This window comes from Phyllopteryx taeniolatus, chromosome 8, assembly GCF_024500385.1.
Source record: "Phyllopteryx taeniolatus isolate TA_2022b chromosome 8, UOR_Ptae_1.2, whole genome shotgun sequence".
Classification (NCBI taxonomy): Eukaryota; Metazoa; Chordata; class Actinopteri; order Syngnathiformes; family Syngnathidae; genus Phyllopteryx; species Phyllopteryx taeniolatus.
Genome location: NC_084509.1, coordinates 8,880,855 through 8,898,380, shown reverse-complemented (window position 1 = coordinate 8,898,380; position 17,526 = coordinate 8,880,855). Strand labels below are relative to the sequence as shown.

The following is a 17,526-nucleotide window of genomic DNA, read 5'->3' as shown; positions in this document are numbered from 1 at the left end:
AGCAATAATTGTTTTCCACCCTTGTGTCTGAGGTGCAATTTACTTTTATTGGAGTTAAGGTTACGAATAATTGCTTATTTTAATCATACATAAGGCCTTAACTTTATGCGATTACCATAATGTAGGAGTAAAGCATAATTGGACATTTTTTATTTTTATCTAGGGCTCCCCCACATGTAATTGACGTTTCACAAATTAAGAGGTAAAAATGATTGGTTATTTTTTGGGGTTGTGCACCAGGGCTCCCTCTACAGTCACAGCATGAAACTACTATCTAATATGGTAAATACAAATGGCCAGATGTAAACATGCATTTGATGAGTGGAAAAAACAACAACATGCTAAAGACCTGCTAAATGATAACAAAACTTGTTTGTTGTACATTACATCTTGAAATAAGCCATTTTGGTACGTCACAGCATCAACATCAATGCTAACAGGACACAAAGCGGTCCTGGCTGGTTTGCCAGAACAGTAGACAGTAGTAGTAGGTGATCAGATGTCATCATTGATTATGACAGAAATGATCGTCAATATGATTTGAATCTGTTGTCGTAAGGTGCAATCATTACCTTCTGATACTAGACAACGCTATCGTCATGGTAATGAAAGAAATGATTACATCCTTATGTCACATGATTTCGATTTTGTTGTTTTTAAATTCTACCATTACATATTGCCACTTTAATACTTATATTTGCCGATTCATTGCAACTCTAGAGACACACATACAAGCACAAGCATACACGCACGCAGACACACGCACACGCACGCGCACACACGCACACACACACACACACACACACACACACACAGGTTTGTATTATGCTGCAAAACAGGAATCAAATTAACTCCACGCTGGAGACACGATGTTTTCCCATTAGGGACCACACTGTTCAAATTGTGCATCATTTTATTTCCCGTGTCAAACATAAAGCAAATATCCAATGTTCTCTTTTTTTGTAAAACGTCCCATATCCTCTAAACACTCGAGATCCATAGCCAGTGGGAATGCACATAGCATAAATCTATTTTTACAATAAAGAACCTCTTAATTGATACAGATAGGACTGTGTGCAGAATATGATCATCTGACACCCTTCTGTATTATTTTCTTTATTTTCTGCGCTCAGTGCAGGGTGTCGTTTCTTGCATTGCCATTATATCTTCACACTGCAGTACAAGGGCGCCAGCGGTACACTCATTCAAGGTGTGGATTGGCTCTACACCCTTGACTGAACCACTGTGAAGTACAACTAAATGAAAATAAATGGAGTAAATGTTTTCTTACTTCTACAATTTGAGAGAGTGAAGAACGTTAAAAAAATAAGACGTTTAAAATGTATTTTTTTGCGTTCACGTTTTAAACTGAGGTTCACTTATTTTACACCTGTATGAAACTCAATATTAAATAAGACAAAAAAATATATATATATTTTTTTACATTCATAACCGACCTCGCCCTGAGCCGTCACCTTATCGTAGTGGAGGGGTTTGTGTGTCCTGATGATCCTAGGAGCTAAATTGTCTGGGGCTTTACGCCCCTGGTAGGGTCACCCATAGCAAACAGGTCCTAGGTGAGGGATCAGACAAAGTACAGCTCAAAGAACCCTAATGATGATTTACAGGATGCCGTCTGAAGTAGTACGGCACTTTAGAACAGGTGGGGGGGGGGGGGGGGGCAGGTTTAAAGCAGTGTCTAGGAGTAACTAATTACATGTAACAAGATTACATAATTTAATTACAAAATGTAATTAATTGTAACCATTACATTACTGGAAGACAATCTGTAATTAAAGGACTGTTGCTTTTGGAAATTTCCATGATTCCGATTGTAGTTACATCCATCCATCCATTTTCTTCCAGGTGGGAAGGTTCACCACTTCCCACCACTTCACAAGGAAATATTTTTCTCTCTGGAGGTTTCTTGATTTTAGTTTAAACAAATTGAAAACTTCCAAAACTGTTCAAAAGAATATTTGTCTTATTCCTAGTCAGCTGGTCGAAGCTCATAAATGCAAAGCCATGAACGTAATGTATTAATATGTCATAAAATGCTAAAATGCTAGCTGTTTAAGAGAAGATTCTGTTAATGCTTAAAAAAAATAAATCATACCTTATCTTTAATGCACAATGCGAATTCAAGAAATGAAACCAATTCCTCGTACGTTGTTAAGTGAAAGGTCTTATTTTCTCTTTTGTATTCAAAATTATTCTTTCACCAAGCAAAAATATAGTTTATCCAAATAAACAATTGTTTTATAGAATTTTCAGTAGGATACTCGAGGACTAAAATATTTGTTAGCTGCAGCCCTACATTCAACTCCCCCATCATATTGTCATATTTTTATTGTTTCATAAAATCCTTGCTTCGGGTCCCTGTGCGATTAAGCTGCAACAAATTGATCCCCAAAAGCAAAAGTTGCTCCTCAAATGAAGAAATGATTCGTAAAATTGCTCCTGAAAGAGAAACACAAATATTTTGAGCCTTGTTTATGTGTGTGTGTTGCTGTGGTGCTTCTGCGAATAATTATCCACTAAAAGTACGAGCCCTGTCTTACCAATCAGAAGACCAGTAGGGCGGGTTATCGTTTCATAAATACAATGGACGAGAGACTTTTTTTCCGGACTCGAGAAATTTTCATCGTTGTGGTAACGACGCAGCGAGCTGCTGGCGGAACGACTTTGGCTCCGTAGATGCAAACAACTGGGACATTTTAGGAAACTTACCTATTTATTACGTTCGCTAGCCTGCGAGCTAACTAGCTAGTGTGCTACGGAGCTAAACAGCTCACTCTGGCTCGCTCGATTGTTGCAACATCGTTTAAAACAGAGGTCACTAACTCGTGGTCTGCGTCCGGACCCAGAAGCAGTCCCAAACGGACCCACACCATTGCCCAAAAAAAAAGAGGTTATGATTCAAGACATACAGGTTGCTTCTATTTTAATCAGCACAACATATTTTAGGCTCTACAGTAGTGATGAACTCTACCGACCAATCACATGTGTGTCCTGCCATCCTTTCAGCCAATCAAATCTCCATCGCGAGCGGTGATTACTGAAATCACTGACTGCGCACAGACCAGACAGAGACAAGGAGAGAGAGCACGTGCAAGTTGAGTTAAAGATGGAGAAAGATCAGAAAATGGCCGACAAAGGAAGAGAAAATTTGGAACAAATGGCGCTGAAAATGGAACAGGCAGAGTCATTTTTGTTTCTACTTCTCAGTGGGATGTTCCCACTGGGAGCTCTTATTAAAAGTGCATATAATATGTGAAACACCATTATGAACGAAAACAAAAGTTTTGAACTCTTAAGATTTGTTAGTTAAGATTTGTTAATTAAAATCTGTAAAATTGTTTGAGACGTCACTGTTGTGTCAAGATGCCAAACACAAAAGGGGAAACTCAAACCTTGTTTTTCTTAAGTTCAGCACTTTATTAGAATACATATAACTTTCTCTTTTTATTTACTTGCTCCTATTGTGAAATGCAGCCCTACTTTTATTTAGTAAATGAGAGAACATTACACATTTGTGCTCATCTTTGATTACCAGGGCTGAATCTGTAAGATGTGTACAATCCTTTATTATTCTAATATCTTTAAATCAGTAGCATAAAAAACAAACGATACTATTGTTTATCTTGAAAGTTTTGGGGAAATTATATTGTTCTAAGAAATGTTCTAACGTGGCAGCCCTAAACACATATATTGAGAGAGAGCAACAGCAATGGATAACACAAAAATATGGTACAAACAGTAAAAGATTACAGAATAAAGAGTAACAACTGTAATAAAAATCTGCAATGTAGCGGGACAGTGAAGCAAGAACTGCGATGTAGCGGAGGATTACTGTATCTGTATCCGTGATGACAAGTTACAGGGACTCATTGTTCCAGGGCTGGGACTCATTGTTTCCATGACACGTTCATCCTGGGACTCACATAGTCTCAAGTGTAAAAGGATCTAATGTATGTGACAACAATCTCATCCCAAAGCACTAGCACAGAGGCTAATACAACATGAGGTGTCCTGGATGGTCCACTGGATTATAATAGATCACTTGAGTAGGTGATCAAATGTCACCATGCTAATGACAGAAATGCTAATTTGCTTGTTCCACATGATTTGTTCTGAGGCCCAATCTTCACATATTGTTTCTTTAACACACAGCAGCCAATTCATTCAGTTGGGTATGAAGCAGAGTGAGTTCATTATGACGTGATCATTGTGCTTCCGGCAGGCCTACAAAATAATCAGATCACAAGCCATTCAGAAACGACATTATCAGACACTTCCTTTCGATGTCTGTTGCGAGTTAATTAGCACCTTGGATGAATTGGCCACTAAATCCAAAATGCAGTCCAATAATCTGCACAGAACCAATTCAACCTGAAACATTGGCACATTTCACACAATTTTGCCATTTTGTTGCTCATTTAAAAGATGAGACCTTCTGCTGGCTCTGTTTTTTTGAAAAATAATTTTAAAAATTCAATCGACAATTTAGCGACATCAGCAGTTTTCTACGTGCTTGTTACCATGATCACCCTGATTATTAGGTATACTATATTAATACGCTATACACTACTACCAGGCTTTTAAACTCAAATGCAGCTAAACTTGGCCTGTTTTACTGCCTTCTTTGTGTAGCCGCTATGAATTTAGGCTGTGAAGCTCTAATACAGTGATTCCCAACCAGTGTGCCGTGAGAGATCATCAGGTGTGCTATGGGAAATGATCCCATTTCACATAATTGGTCTGAAAATGATTTACTACAAATAATAATATGTTTGTTCAATAAAAATAATATTTTTGTTCAACTTTGTCAGCAATGTATAGTGACAGGCAAAGCAATCAAATGATTTTCCACTAGATGGTAGAAGGTACAATAGGAAGCACGGAGTTGAAGTGGTTAGTATGCCTGCCTCACACTCTAGGGTTCGGGGTTCGAAAGGTGTGTGGGTTTTCTCTGGGTCTTCAATGAACCTAACATGCATGTTTTTGGAGTACCGGGACAAAACCCACACAAGCATGGGGAGAACACGCAAACGCCACACAGGAGAGCTTGAGCTGAGATTCAAATCCAAAACCCCAGAACTGCAAGGCAGCCGTGTAAACCACTTCATCAATGCGCTACCCCAATTGATATCCTATTCGATCAAATGGCTTTTCAATTAGCGGCCAATCTGCACACGTCCTCCTCACAAATTGTCGCAGTAAAATAACCAATTTAACCACCATTGGATTGAAATAAAGCCTCACTTCTTAAGTGATGAATTCTAAATTGAGAAGGCAGCCCGGCAATTGTATTTTATTTAATTTATATATTTCGGGATGCACCAGGTGTGCGATATGTCCGTTCATTACAAACGGGGTAATGAATGCCTTACCGGCCAATTGGTGGACACCACAACCAGGTTTGATGAATAATAGATAAGCTTGATTATTTCAGGTATTCCCGCTGATCAAATACAGCCACAAAACATCAATAGTGACTGAGATGAGGAGGGGAGGGGCTGAGATATTTTTCTATTTTCCGCCATCCGCTAAAACACTCCGCCACGGCTGGCCCGTGTGCTTCGCTCGGCGCCATTACGCCACTTTAAGAGCGGCTCTGTCCGTTAATGCTTCATCCGAGGCAGCTCAATGCGCTGCCGGGGGTGCTTTACTGCATACCGTGCCTCACGCCTCCTCCTCGCCGTCCCAGCGAGCCAAAGCAAATTACAGTCACAGATTGGTCGCCGGTGCCCTCTCAGGCTAGAAAAAGGGGGCCCGGGCAGACGGGAGCGCCGACCCTGCCAGGTCTCTTCCAGCTACACAATGGAGCAGTGGTGGCCCGGGACCAGCTCCAGTACAACCAGCTAAAAGACACTGGCAATTTGTGGTGAAAGACATGCGAAGGGCTTCCTCAGTGCAGGTCGGAGAATCTTATTCCCTGGAGCATAAATATTTATAAATTTAATTTAGTTTAATTTAATTTAAATTTAGCCTTTTAAATACTCACTGTACTCCATCTGCAATTATATCTGAATTCAGCATATCATGCAAACCATTTGGGTTCCCGAGACAACAATTCATGGTAATTAGCAAGACGTGCATCTAGAGAAAAACTGGAGTTCTCAGTCATTCAGATTATAAAACAGACATGAGAACCTAATTTGAAACCCTGACCCAAAACTGAACCCCTAATATTCAATCTAACCTATGCTTGAGAGCCGATGTTGAAACCATAACCAAGGATTCAAAATCTATTTTGAAACACTGTCCCTTGTTTGAAACTCTCAATCCAGGCATCAAACTCTATTTTGAGAGACTAAACCTTATTTGATACCCTAATCGAGGCTTGAAACTTTCATTTGAAACTATAACCTGGGCTTAAACCCTAACCCAGGTTTCCAACTCTATTTTTAAATCTTATTTGGCCCTTGTTTGAAACCCTAACCGATGTTTGAAACACTAGTCGAGGCATGAAACTCTAATTTGAAAAGCTAACCCAGGCTTGAAACCCCGATTGGAAACCCTAAACCTGGTTCAGAACCCTTCCTTGGCACCCTGACCCTTCCTTAAAATTCTAAATGGAAACCCTAGCCCTAAAACCCGAATGGATGGATCAAACTTTGCTTCCAAACTTGTGAAATCAGTTTGGGAAACCCAATTTCTCATTCCAGTGCACAAAGCAAGGTCTGCAAAAAGCATGTTCGGTTGATTTTGGTGTGGAAGAACACCATCACACAGCATCGGGATGAATAGACAAACATTCAGACCACAGACACAATACAGAATTTTGTAGTCTTCGCGGAAGCTCATATTGTTTTCATGAGAAGCACTGCAGTCAAAATCAAGTAAGTAAATGCAACTGTACTGATTGCCTAAACTCCAGGCTTGACACCCACACGAGAGGCCCTGTCTGTTTTTTTTTCCTGCTCTAGGGGGGAGAGGCTTGTTTATACACAGGCAAGAAAAAAAAGCCTTGATTATGCTATTTTTGGATATTAATGTAAATGGGTTCTTAAAGTCAGCGATAACTAACAAGCGTGGGCCATGCATGTAGTTAACTCGCACGTGTTTGTGTCTACATTGCTGGAACCATTTGATGTTGCAAGATAAACATATTGGCCCTGGGGAGTTGTAACAATGCTTCACTCTATACATGCCTAATCCCCCCGACTCACAAAAAAGAGTATAATGTATGAAAGAATCAATAGCGTGTGAGCTGGCCTGTGTCAAGATGAATGTGTTAAAGTGACTCTGTCAGACAATAGCAAACGAAAAATGCTGCAAGAACAAAATTCTGCAATCACAGAAAGCAATAAACAAAGAAAAATGCCGAAAGAACAAAATGCTGCAATCACAGAAAACAACTGCAAAAGAAAAATAATGCAAACGCAACAAAACATAACCAAATTCCAAAACAACTGTGGGAGAAATGCTGAAAGTTCACACCACACAACACAAGTCTGCCAGGCCACTAGGGGGCGCGGCCTCCGGGACGGACCAGCCCTGTGAGACCAGAGGCACCACAGGTATGTATACAGTAGGTAGATACGACACGCCCATTGTGAGATCCATGCCGATGGTGACTCTAAACTCGGTAGGTCAAAGTCATCAGCGCATTCCACATATATGCGGACGGCGAGAAAAACCAAAAGACCAAGGATGCCGGCACATTGTGCTGCATATGGTTGAACGCCGTATAATTAGGGGACATGGATTTTCACGAGTCACTGATGGTGTAGTGGTACACTCGCCTGACTTTGGTGCAGGCAGCGTGGGTTCAGTTCCCACTCAGTGACGGTGTGAATGTGAGTGCGAATGGTTGTCCGTGTCTATATGTGCCCTGTGACTGACTGGCGACCAGTTCAGGGTGTAGTCCGCCTTTCGCCCGAAGTCCGCTGGGATAGGCTCCAGCGTCCCGCGACCCTAACCAGGATAAGCGGTGTTGAAAATGGATGGATGGATGGATGGATTTTCACATATAATTTAATTAAAGTTACGACCAGAGGTGGGTAGAGTTGCCGAATATTGTACTCAAGTAAGAGTACTGTTATTGTAGAATAATATGACTCAAGTAAAAGTAGTCCTTCAAATATTTAGTTAAGCGTAAAAAAGTACTCAGTGAAAAAAAACTACTCAAGTAAAGAGTGACTGGTGATTAACTTATGTTTAAAAAAAAATCAGAGCATGAATGTACTCGGCATAAATGATTTACTTTCCTCATCTTTATTACAGCTAATGTCCTGTCTTTTGTTGTCTTCTCTTCCTCCATCCATCCATTTTCTGAGCCATTTCTGAGCCACTTCGCCTCACTAGGGTCGCGGGCGTGCTGGAGCCTATCCCAGCTGTCATCGGGCAGGAGGCGGGGTACACCCTGAACTGGTTGCCAGCCAATCGCAGGGCACATAGAAACAAACAACCATTCGCACTCACAGTCACAGTCACGCCAATTTTAGAGTCTCCAATTAATGCATGTTTTTGGGATGTGGGAGGAAACCGGAGTGCCCGGAGAAAACCCACGCAGGCACGGGGAGAACATGCAAACTCCCCACAGGCGGGGACGGGGATTGAACCCGGGTCCTCAGAACTGTGAGGCTGACGCTCTAACCAGTCGGTCACCGTGCCACGTCTTCTCTTCCTATATTATTTAATTATCTTTTAACAGTCTCTCCCCTTTGTTTTTTTCAATTTTCAATAAAAATCCATCAGAATACAAAGAACCACTTTGGCACAGTAAAACTGTTCCGGCATAAAAGGGATATAGTTCCTCCTTTCTGTCTGATCTAACAGCCAAAAGGGAAAATCAATAAATGAATAGCGTGCACCAAGCACCTGTTCAATGTGGACTTATAATGACGGACGCTGGATTTTGTTGTTTTAATATCCAGAACAATCAGTGGTACGGCCATAACGAGTCAATGTTCAGTGACTTCCATAACAAAATACGGACGTTCACTAACATTTGACAGCTGTGTAGACCCTAAATTTAAAACCACAATGTTGGCTACTAACCATACTATGAAAACCTATTCTGGAACTGGAAGAATAGGAAACCCCAATTTGAAACCCTAACCATGCCTTGAAACCCTAATTGTAGTCTGAAACTCTAACTTCAAAACCTAACTATTGCTTGAAACCCTACTTTAAAACCCTAACATTGGCTTGAAACCTATATTTGAAACCCTAACCCCAGACTTGAGGCATTCACTTTCAGGGGTTCTACTGTATTTAGCCATTTCAAATGGATACAGTATATGAAATGTAATATGACAATATAAGAAGTGAATGGCAAAGTTCATTTCTCATGCGACTCCAGAGATGCTATGGTGTCTTAACGTGGCGACGAATGTTGTTAACCTAAAGAACAGTCGCTCGCCTTCGACACTTGAGATTCTAGGACACACCGGCTGCATGATTACTTTGACAAGAGAGGCGGACCACAGAACCCAAGGGGGGAAGAAGGCAGGCTCATAGGAACAGTGGCGCTGCCTGCCAGAATGTTGAATGCAGAAAGCTAATAACTTGACCCCTTTCTCTCCCTTGTTCTGTCCCAGAAACTTGGCTTCACTATCTACTTAGCACCTTTTTTCGGTTGCGGGCTGCCATCATGTTGTGCACGCAGCCATGAACTAGAGGAGGGAGTTGTGTTGTTGCGCCTCATGCCCACTCAGACTTGACAACCTGGATTAAATTACACTTCAAAGAGCTGAAGGCCAAAAATGCCCAAAGAATCGAAAAGAATTTTTTTAAAAAAGGGCCTGGAACTGCTACTACAACACAAATTGCTACTAAAAGATAATTGTGCTCTCAGAAATAGTTCAAGCAACATGAAGGAATTCATCCATTCTCAATACCGCTTATCCTGTTCAGGGTCGCGGCGCACTGGAGCCTATCCCAGCTGACTTCAAGCGAAAGGCAGACTACACCCTGAACTGGTCGCCAGTCAGTAGCAGGGCACATACAGACATGGACGACCATTCGCACTCACATTCACACCGTCACTCAGTGGGAACTGAATCCAAGCTGCCCATATATGTATACATACACATATATGTGTGTATAAAATAAAGTACAATATTTTACTTTATAAAAAGACAGTAATGACTTAATTAAAAAGAGTTGAATGGCCATTGTGCTACTGACCACCTTGGCCACCTGGGGGCAATGTATGTCGGATATTCTGTACATGGATGTCTGTGACGTATAGACATCTTAGATCCTCTCCGCTCGTCTCAGCTCCTCGCAGAGGATACAGAATATATGACTGAGTATTGTTATACTGATTGTTTAAATGTGTTGTCGCACCGTTTGTGTTCAAATACCAGTTGCTTAAAGGGTTATATATGTTTTTCTCATCAGATGTTTGGATAAGCATTAAAATAGCTAGGATAAGCTATGTTTTTGGTTTAAATACACAATGTGTACTTCTCCTAGTTTAAAGTTTAGTTTGACAGTAAACTTCAACTGGGAGTGGCATTAAACTACTTGACGCCTTTTTTTTTGTTCTTCAATAATTCTTCACTATTCGCCAAAGTGCTGCTTATTGTCAAGTGAGTTGAGTTGAGCTCACTGGGTGTACCCCGCCTCTTGCCCCAAGTCGGATAGCTCACCTGCGACTCTAATTAGGATAAGTGGTATAGAAAATGGATTGACGGACGTGTGGACAGTTCAACTCATGCCATAGTGACTAAAACTGAAAATAACTTATCTGCATTTTTATCCAGGTCCTTCAGCAAATCTATCTAAAATGTTTTAGGGAAAATCAGGCTATTCTGTTAGCTGTCTTATCTATGTTATAACACCATGTCTTAAAATGAACAAAGATTACAATTTTTTTTTTTACTATTCTAAAAAAATTGCGCAAGCACTACACAAGTCTGAACAACACTGATGCTCGGTGTCCTGGTTGGTCCAGCAACTAAACCAGGTGATCCAGTATCACTATGGCAATGATAAAGAGGCAATTCTCTTTATTCCAAGCCAATGTATTATCGACAAACGAACAATTTCTACATATTACTTTAAACTATGGGTGGCTGCACTGCTTACAGTACGTGTGTTACTTTTTTTTTTTTTTTTTTTATCCGTTCGCATTGCTGCTTCTGTGTTGCCATGTCAAGTTAATCTGCCCATGGCTTTCAGAATCAGTAGTGCTGTCCCATATAACGTAAACTACATTAGCTATTGGACTGTTTCTCTAACCAATCAGAGTTTGAATTTGTCCTCCAAAGGTCATTGATTTTCTGATTGGTTACAGCCAACTTCAACAGCAAAACATATCTGTAGCAATCTGCACACATTAATAGATTTAATAACAAGCATCCCTGGTGTGTATGATGCATTTTTCATTGAGTTATGTCTTTGTCCTAAATATTGTAAATATTGACTCTGAGCTGATGATGATGATGATGACGTACATCAGTGTTTTCCAACCTTTTCTGAGGCAAGGCACCCATTTTAGAGTACAGCAATCTCACTGCACACTACAGAACATGTAACAATCCTACTGAAAAATACTGAAATATTGGTGATCTAGTCACAATTTACTCACAAATTCACTTACTCGGTGTGAAATGTGGACCTGTTTAATTGAACACAATGCAGATAGCCCCGACTTATCTGTTGGCAAAAATTGGGAAAAAACTGACTCTTTTTCTTTTTGACTATGCAAGATGAGCGAGGCTACTTGTTGGAAAAACACTGAGGGGAACAGCCATTACGTCCAACTCAGCAACACTAGCAGGCTAATTAGGCGGGTCCAGCCATTCCCTTTGAACCAGCGCAGTGCAAGCGGGAGCCATCCAAGTACTTTGTTCCTATCACTGAGCAATTTCCTTTTGGTTACAGCCAGCACGGAGGTTACGACCACAGCGGGTCAGAGGTAGGTCGAACAGCCATCTCCCACAGGGGTATTTCTATTTTTACCCTCAAAAAGCGATTCCCTCGATGAAAACAGTAGTGGATGCATTAAAGTTGTGTGACATTCACTGTTTAAAAAATAAAAACACAAGCACAATTATTCATGACTGACTGCTCTCTGAAGACACAGTACAGATCATTAACTCCATCCTCTCATGCACCAGTGTTTAATGAACACTCGCATGCTAAAATATATGATGTAAGGCCCAAGCGTTAGGTATGGCTGCACATTATGGCCCATTTCAACTTTAGAGACTCCACCAGCAACCTTCCTTAACCCGCATGGATCACATATTTCACATTTATTTGCAGGTTTAAAGTAGTCAAATTTATGACTTGGCCACTTCAATAAGATGTAACGTCTCTCATTTAGTCTTTTTAAAAAAAAAATACATTTAAAATAGTTTTCACTTTATTTTGTACAGTTGGTGAGTCAATTTAGTTTTTCAGAATTACTATGCACCTGTAGAAATTAGAGTGAAAACAATTCCTAGATCTTGGTAATTTGATTTAATTTTTTTTTCAGTTTCAAATACAGTGGACTGCCTTCTTCAAGCTGCTTATTTGTCACTGCCAGTTAAAGTTTACTGTAAAATTGACACAAAAGAGAATTAAACATTCTGTATTAAAACACCAAAATATTCAGCCCTATGATAATGAACGTAATCTAGCTTAATGATAATACATAATGTGAAACACCATAGATGGACTAATAGGAAATAGCATTGATGTTATGGTAATTATAAATCTTTAAATCCAAACAACTGTTACTTTATCATGACATATATTGTGCCCAAATAGGGCTGGTTGTGTTGTCCACTTAAAAAAAATAAATGCTAAAAACAAATAGATGCCTCCTTCTTTACCCCTCATGAAAGTACAATTTCATTGCGAGTCCAGTCTAATTTCAAAGCAAGTATAGAAATGCTGTCAATTGCATCTGTGGAATTTTTAAGAACTATGAAAGTTTTTAAAGGATAATTTGGGCCTGGCGGCACGGTGAGCGACTGGTTAGCACATCTGCCTCACAGTTCTGAGGACCTGGGTTCAAATCCGGCCTCACCTATGTGGAGTTTGCATGTTCTCCCTGTGCCTGCGTTGGTTTCTCCGGGTACTCTGGTGTCCTCCCACATCCCAAAAACATGCGTGGTAGGTTGATTGAAGACTCTTAATTACCCGCAGGTGTGAGTGTGAATGGTTGTTTGTTTATATGTGCCCTGCGATTGGCTGGCGACCAGTTCAGGTTGTACCCTGCCTCTCGCCCGAACATAGCTGGGATAGGCTCCAGCACGCCTGCGGTCCTAGTGAGGATACAGAAAATGAATGAATGAATAATTAAGGCTTTCACTTTGAAAATCAGCCACCCTTTATATACTGAGTTGCAATAAGGGGTATAGTATTCATTTATCCATTGAGATTACAGATTTCTAATCAGTGGTGCATAAGATTTATTATTTTATAATAATCACAGGTGTGAAACCCTCTGATCTATAACCATGTCCACATGAACACAGGTACAACCAAGAGCTAATTGTGCTCCAGAAATGTAACATCCAGCGCTGACCTTACTGCTGGATAAGGTAAGGCTCAAAGTCTCTATTCCTCTGTAACTGAAATACCTGTGCAGCATATGCAGTCAAAGTTAATTTACTCTATAGATTAGGCCTTTGCGCTCTCATGTTGGAATGACTCACTATTACCCCAGACTTGGGGGAAGCTAGCTTGAAGTTGTCTGTGAGTCTGTTTACACGTTGCTGCTATGTGCTCCCCCAACTTTATAGCAGCAACAGCTGTGTAACTAGGAACCCCCCTAAGAAAATAAAAAGAGAGGGATCGACAGAGTGTGTTCAGAGCGGTAGGAGTTTGTAAACTGCGAACAACTCTAATCGTTCTCCTCCTTCCATGTTTATTGTTTATTAAATGTTCTAGGTTGTTTGAACCTGACAGTTGTGAGAAACTGCGGCCTATCACAGCTGACTTTAGGCAAGAGAAGCGGCGTATGCCCTGGACTGGTCGCAAGTCAATTGCAGGCCAAATGTAGTAGAAACAGAAAAACCTTTCACACCATCACTAAGTGCTAACGACATGGACCACTGAGCTGCCTTAAAAACAAACCTTATTTTCGAAAGGATTTTTTTTTTAACACAAATGTTGAACTTAATATTCTTCCACTTGTTCCAATCTTGCATGTTGTTCTTCATTTGTGGGTCTTGTGTATTGTGCGCGTCTTACCATGACATTTTGAACAATCATAAACTTCCAACTTTAAACGATTTGGATTAAAAAAAAAAAAGGAAAAAAAAAATCACTGAAACACACCATCATCTTATAGAAAAATTCCCAGAAGAGTGGAAGTTAGTTGTTCTGGCTTCTAGTTTTAACCATATCTAAATACTTTGGATGAAAAAGACCACTATGCCTTGGAGATGACCCAGCAGGGTAAAAACAAAAAATTAATTCTGACCTAATTCTGCTCTGCACCTGCACTTTCACAGTCTTCCCTGTAATAAATTTCCATCTCTGATGTGCATATGCTGCAGCTAGAATGTGCTGATGCGCCACTGCTAACGCAACACTTTCCGCTAAAGGTTCAAGGAGGCAGATGCTGTGAGTCGCCACAATGAACTCACCACAAGTCAAGCTCCGGTTTCCATTGCAGGTATCACATCAGTATCCCAATCAGCTGGATGCCCACTCCCCACTAGGGGGCACTGGTAGTGGTGGATAGCTGGGTTTAACAGGAAAACACCACCTAGAGGACAGGAGAAATGCTTAGCTTTAAGTAGGGTCCACACATACCAATAAACGGGTTGAGTTTGAGCATTTTCCCCCCCATTCCGATCAAATGCCCGATTTTCAGATGACAGGAGGATATCCTGAGCCCCACGGCCCTAGGGACGATAAGTTCTTCAGAAAATGGATATATATATACAGTGGGTACAGAAAGTTTTCAGACCCCCTTAAATTGTTCCCTCTTTGTTATATTGCAGCCATTTGTTAAAATCATTGAAGTTATTTTTTTCCCTCATTAATGTACACACGGCACCCCATATTGACAGAAAAAAACGTAATTGTTGAAATTTTTGCTGATTTATTAAAAAAGAAAAACTGAAATATCACACAGGCTTAAGTATTCAGACCCTTTGTTGTGACACTCATATATTTAACTCGGGTGCTGTCCATTTCTTCGGATCATCCTTGAGATGGTTCTACACCTTCATTGGAGTCCAGCGGTGTTTGATTATACTGATTGGACTTGATTAGGAAAGCCACACACCTGTCTAGATAAGACCTTACAGCTCACAGTGCATGTCAGAGCAGATGAGAATCATGAGGTCAAAGGAACTGCCTGAAGAGCTCAGAGACAGAATTGTGGCAAGGCACAGATCTGGCCAAGGTTCCAAAAAAAATTCTGCTGCACTTAAGGGTCCTAAGAGCACAGTGGCCTCCATAATCATTAAATGGAAGACGTTTGGGACGATCAGAAACCTTCCTAGAGCTGAGCAATTGGGGGAGAAGAGCCTTTGTGAGAGAGGTAAAGAAGAACCCAAAGATCACTGTGGCTGAGCTCCAGAGATGCAGTTGGGAGATGGGAGAAAGTTCTAGAAAGTCAACCATCACTGCAGCCCTCCACCAGTCGGGGCTTTATGGCAGTGGCCCGACGGAAGCCTCTCCTCAGTGCAAGACACATGAAAGCCCGCATGGAGTTGATACCAAGATGGTTATATGATTCTCTGGTCTGATGAGACCAAGATAGAAATTGTTGGCCTTAATTCTAAGTGGCATGTGTGGAAAAAAACAGGCACTGCTCATCAGCTGTCCAATACAGTCCCAACAGTGACGCATGGTGGTGGCAGCATCATGCTGTGGGTGTATTCTTCAGCTGCAGGGACAGGGAGACTGGTTGCAATCGAAGAAAAGATGAATGCGGCCAAGTACAGGGATATCCTGGACGAAAACCTTCTCCAGAGTGCTCAGAACCTCAGACTGGGCCGAAGGTACACCTTCAAAAAAGACAATGTCCCTAAGCACACAGCTAAAATGCCGAAGGAGTGGGTTCAGAACAACTCCGTGACTGTTCTTGAATGGCCCAGCCAGAGCCCTGACTTAAACTGAGCATCTCTGGAAAGACCTGAAAATGGCTGCCCACCAATGTTCACCATCCAACCTGACAGAACTGGAGAGGATCTGCAAGGAGGAATGGCAGATTATCCCCAAATCCAGGTGTGAAAAACATGTTGCATCATTTCCAAAAAGACTCATGGCTGTATTAGCTCAAAAGGATGCTTCTACTCAATACTGAGCAAAGGGCCTGAATACTTTTGGCTGTGTGATATTTCAGTTTTTCTTTTTTAAAAACTCTACAAAAATTTCAACAATTCTGTTTTTTTTCTGTCAATATGGGGTGCTGTGTGTACATTTAGTATGGACACAAATTTTAATTATTTTAGCAAATGGCTGCATTATAAAAAAGAGTGAAAGATTTAAGGGGGTCTGAATACTTTCCACACCCACTGTGTGTGTGTGTGTGTATGTATATATATATATATATATATATATATATATATATATCATCAAAACACACTGTAGGTTACCCCTAACGGACACTAACATAGCAGTAAAGTCATAATTACAGTAAATATTTGTAGGGAAAACACCTTTAGTATAACAAAGTACAATAAACAAAAATATTACACTGCTGGGCCAACTAGTTCAACGTAACCTTGAAACATATGTTGGTAGCATCGATGACACTCTGTATGCCACAGGCACTGGTTTACGTGGTGGATTTGGCAAAAGGGTGGAGGACCCAAATGCAGGGAAGCAGGGAGGAAAAGTGGGAATGCAGGAGTCACAAAAAAGTATTTATTTACAAAAACAAAAAAGCAAACAAGGGTCATGGAAAATCCAAATACTAAATTAACAAAGTCCCAAAAATTCAAGAATCAAAGCAACAAAGACAAAACATGACTAAACAAAAAAACATGACTAAAATAACACCGCTGACAGCAACATTAACAACACCAATGAACACACTGAAAGAAACCAGGGAACTAAATACAAGATAACTGACGAGACAATGAGACACACCTGGACAATACACAAGTGACTGGAGGGAAGTGTTTGGCAGACACAAAGAACGGGGCTAACGAGACCGGGTGGAAACAACGACCTAACAAGCAAGACAAGACATGAACATGGGACACATGAAAACAAGACAAAACATGAAACAAAACTAAATATAATCTAGGCAAAAACACAGCCCATGACACTGTATCTCCTGTGTGTATGTTTATCACTGCAGTGCATAGAAAAACAAAACCCAGTCAATTACAAACATTAAATAAATAAATAAAAAGAACAGTAAGGGTCCCAGTCCCAGTATGTTGATGTTGATCCTCGGGCTGATTTTTGACTTTCCATTTGCCAAACAAGTCAACACAGCTGTCAGAGCTTTGGTCTTTCAAATCCTTTGAAAGGTCAATCGCTGGCTTCAAAAGAATGATTCATGCCTTTGCCTCAATAAGACTATTGTGTTAGTCGTCTTTATTCACATACAGTATCTCTGCTCTCTCCTCTCTGGTCTGCAGCTGGTCCAAAATGTCGCCA

The 17,526-nt window shown here is 40.7% G+C and overlaps 1 protein-coding gene across 8 annotated transcripts in view; it reads right to left on the bottom strand.

Annotated features, from left to right (window-relative positions):
• The window catches only part of lrfn1 (leucine rich repeat and fibronectin type III domain containing 1), a 210,368-nt gene that overhangs the window by 29,725 nt on the left and 163,117 nt on the right, over positions 1–17,526 (bottom strand). For 5 of the 8 annotated variants that reach the window (XM_061782663.1, XM_061782662.1, XM_061782664.1 and 2 more), the window contains one exon: positions 14,547–14,668. The exons of 1 other annotated variant lie outside the window; for it this stretch is intronic. The gene's annotated coding sequence lies outside the window, so the exon portion shown is untranslated. Of the gene's footprint in view, positions 1–3,436; positions 4,246–7,918; positions 13,218–14,546; positions 14,669–17,526 lie in introns of those variants that run through there. 2 more of the 8 variants (XR_009789807.1, XR_009789806.1) reach the window with 2 other exon arrangements.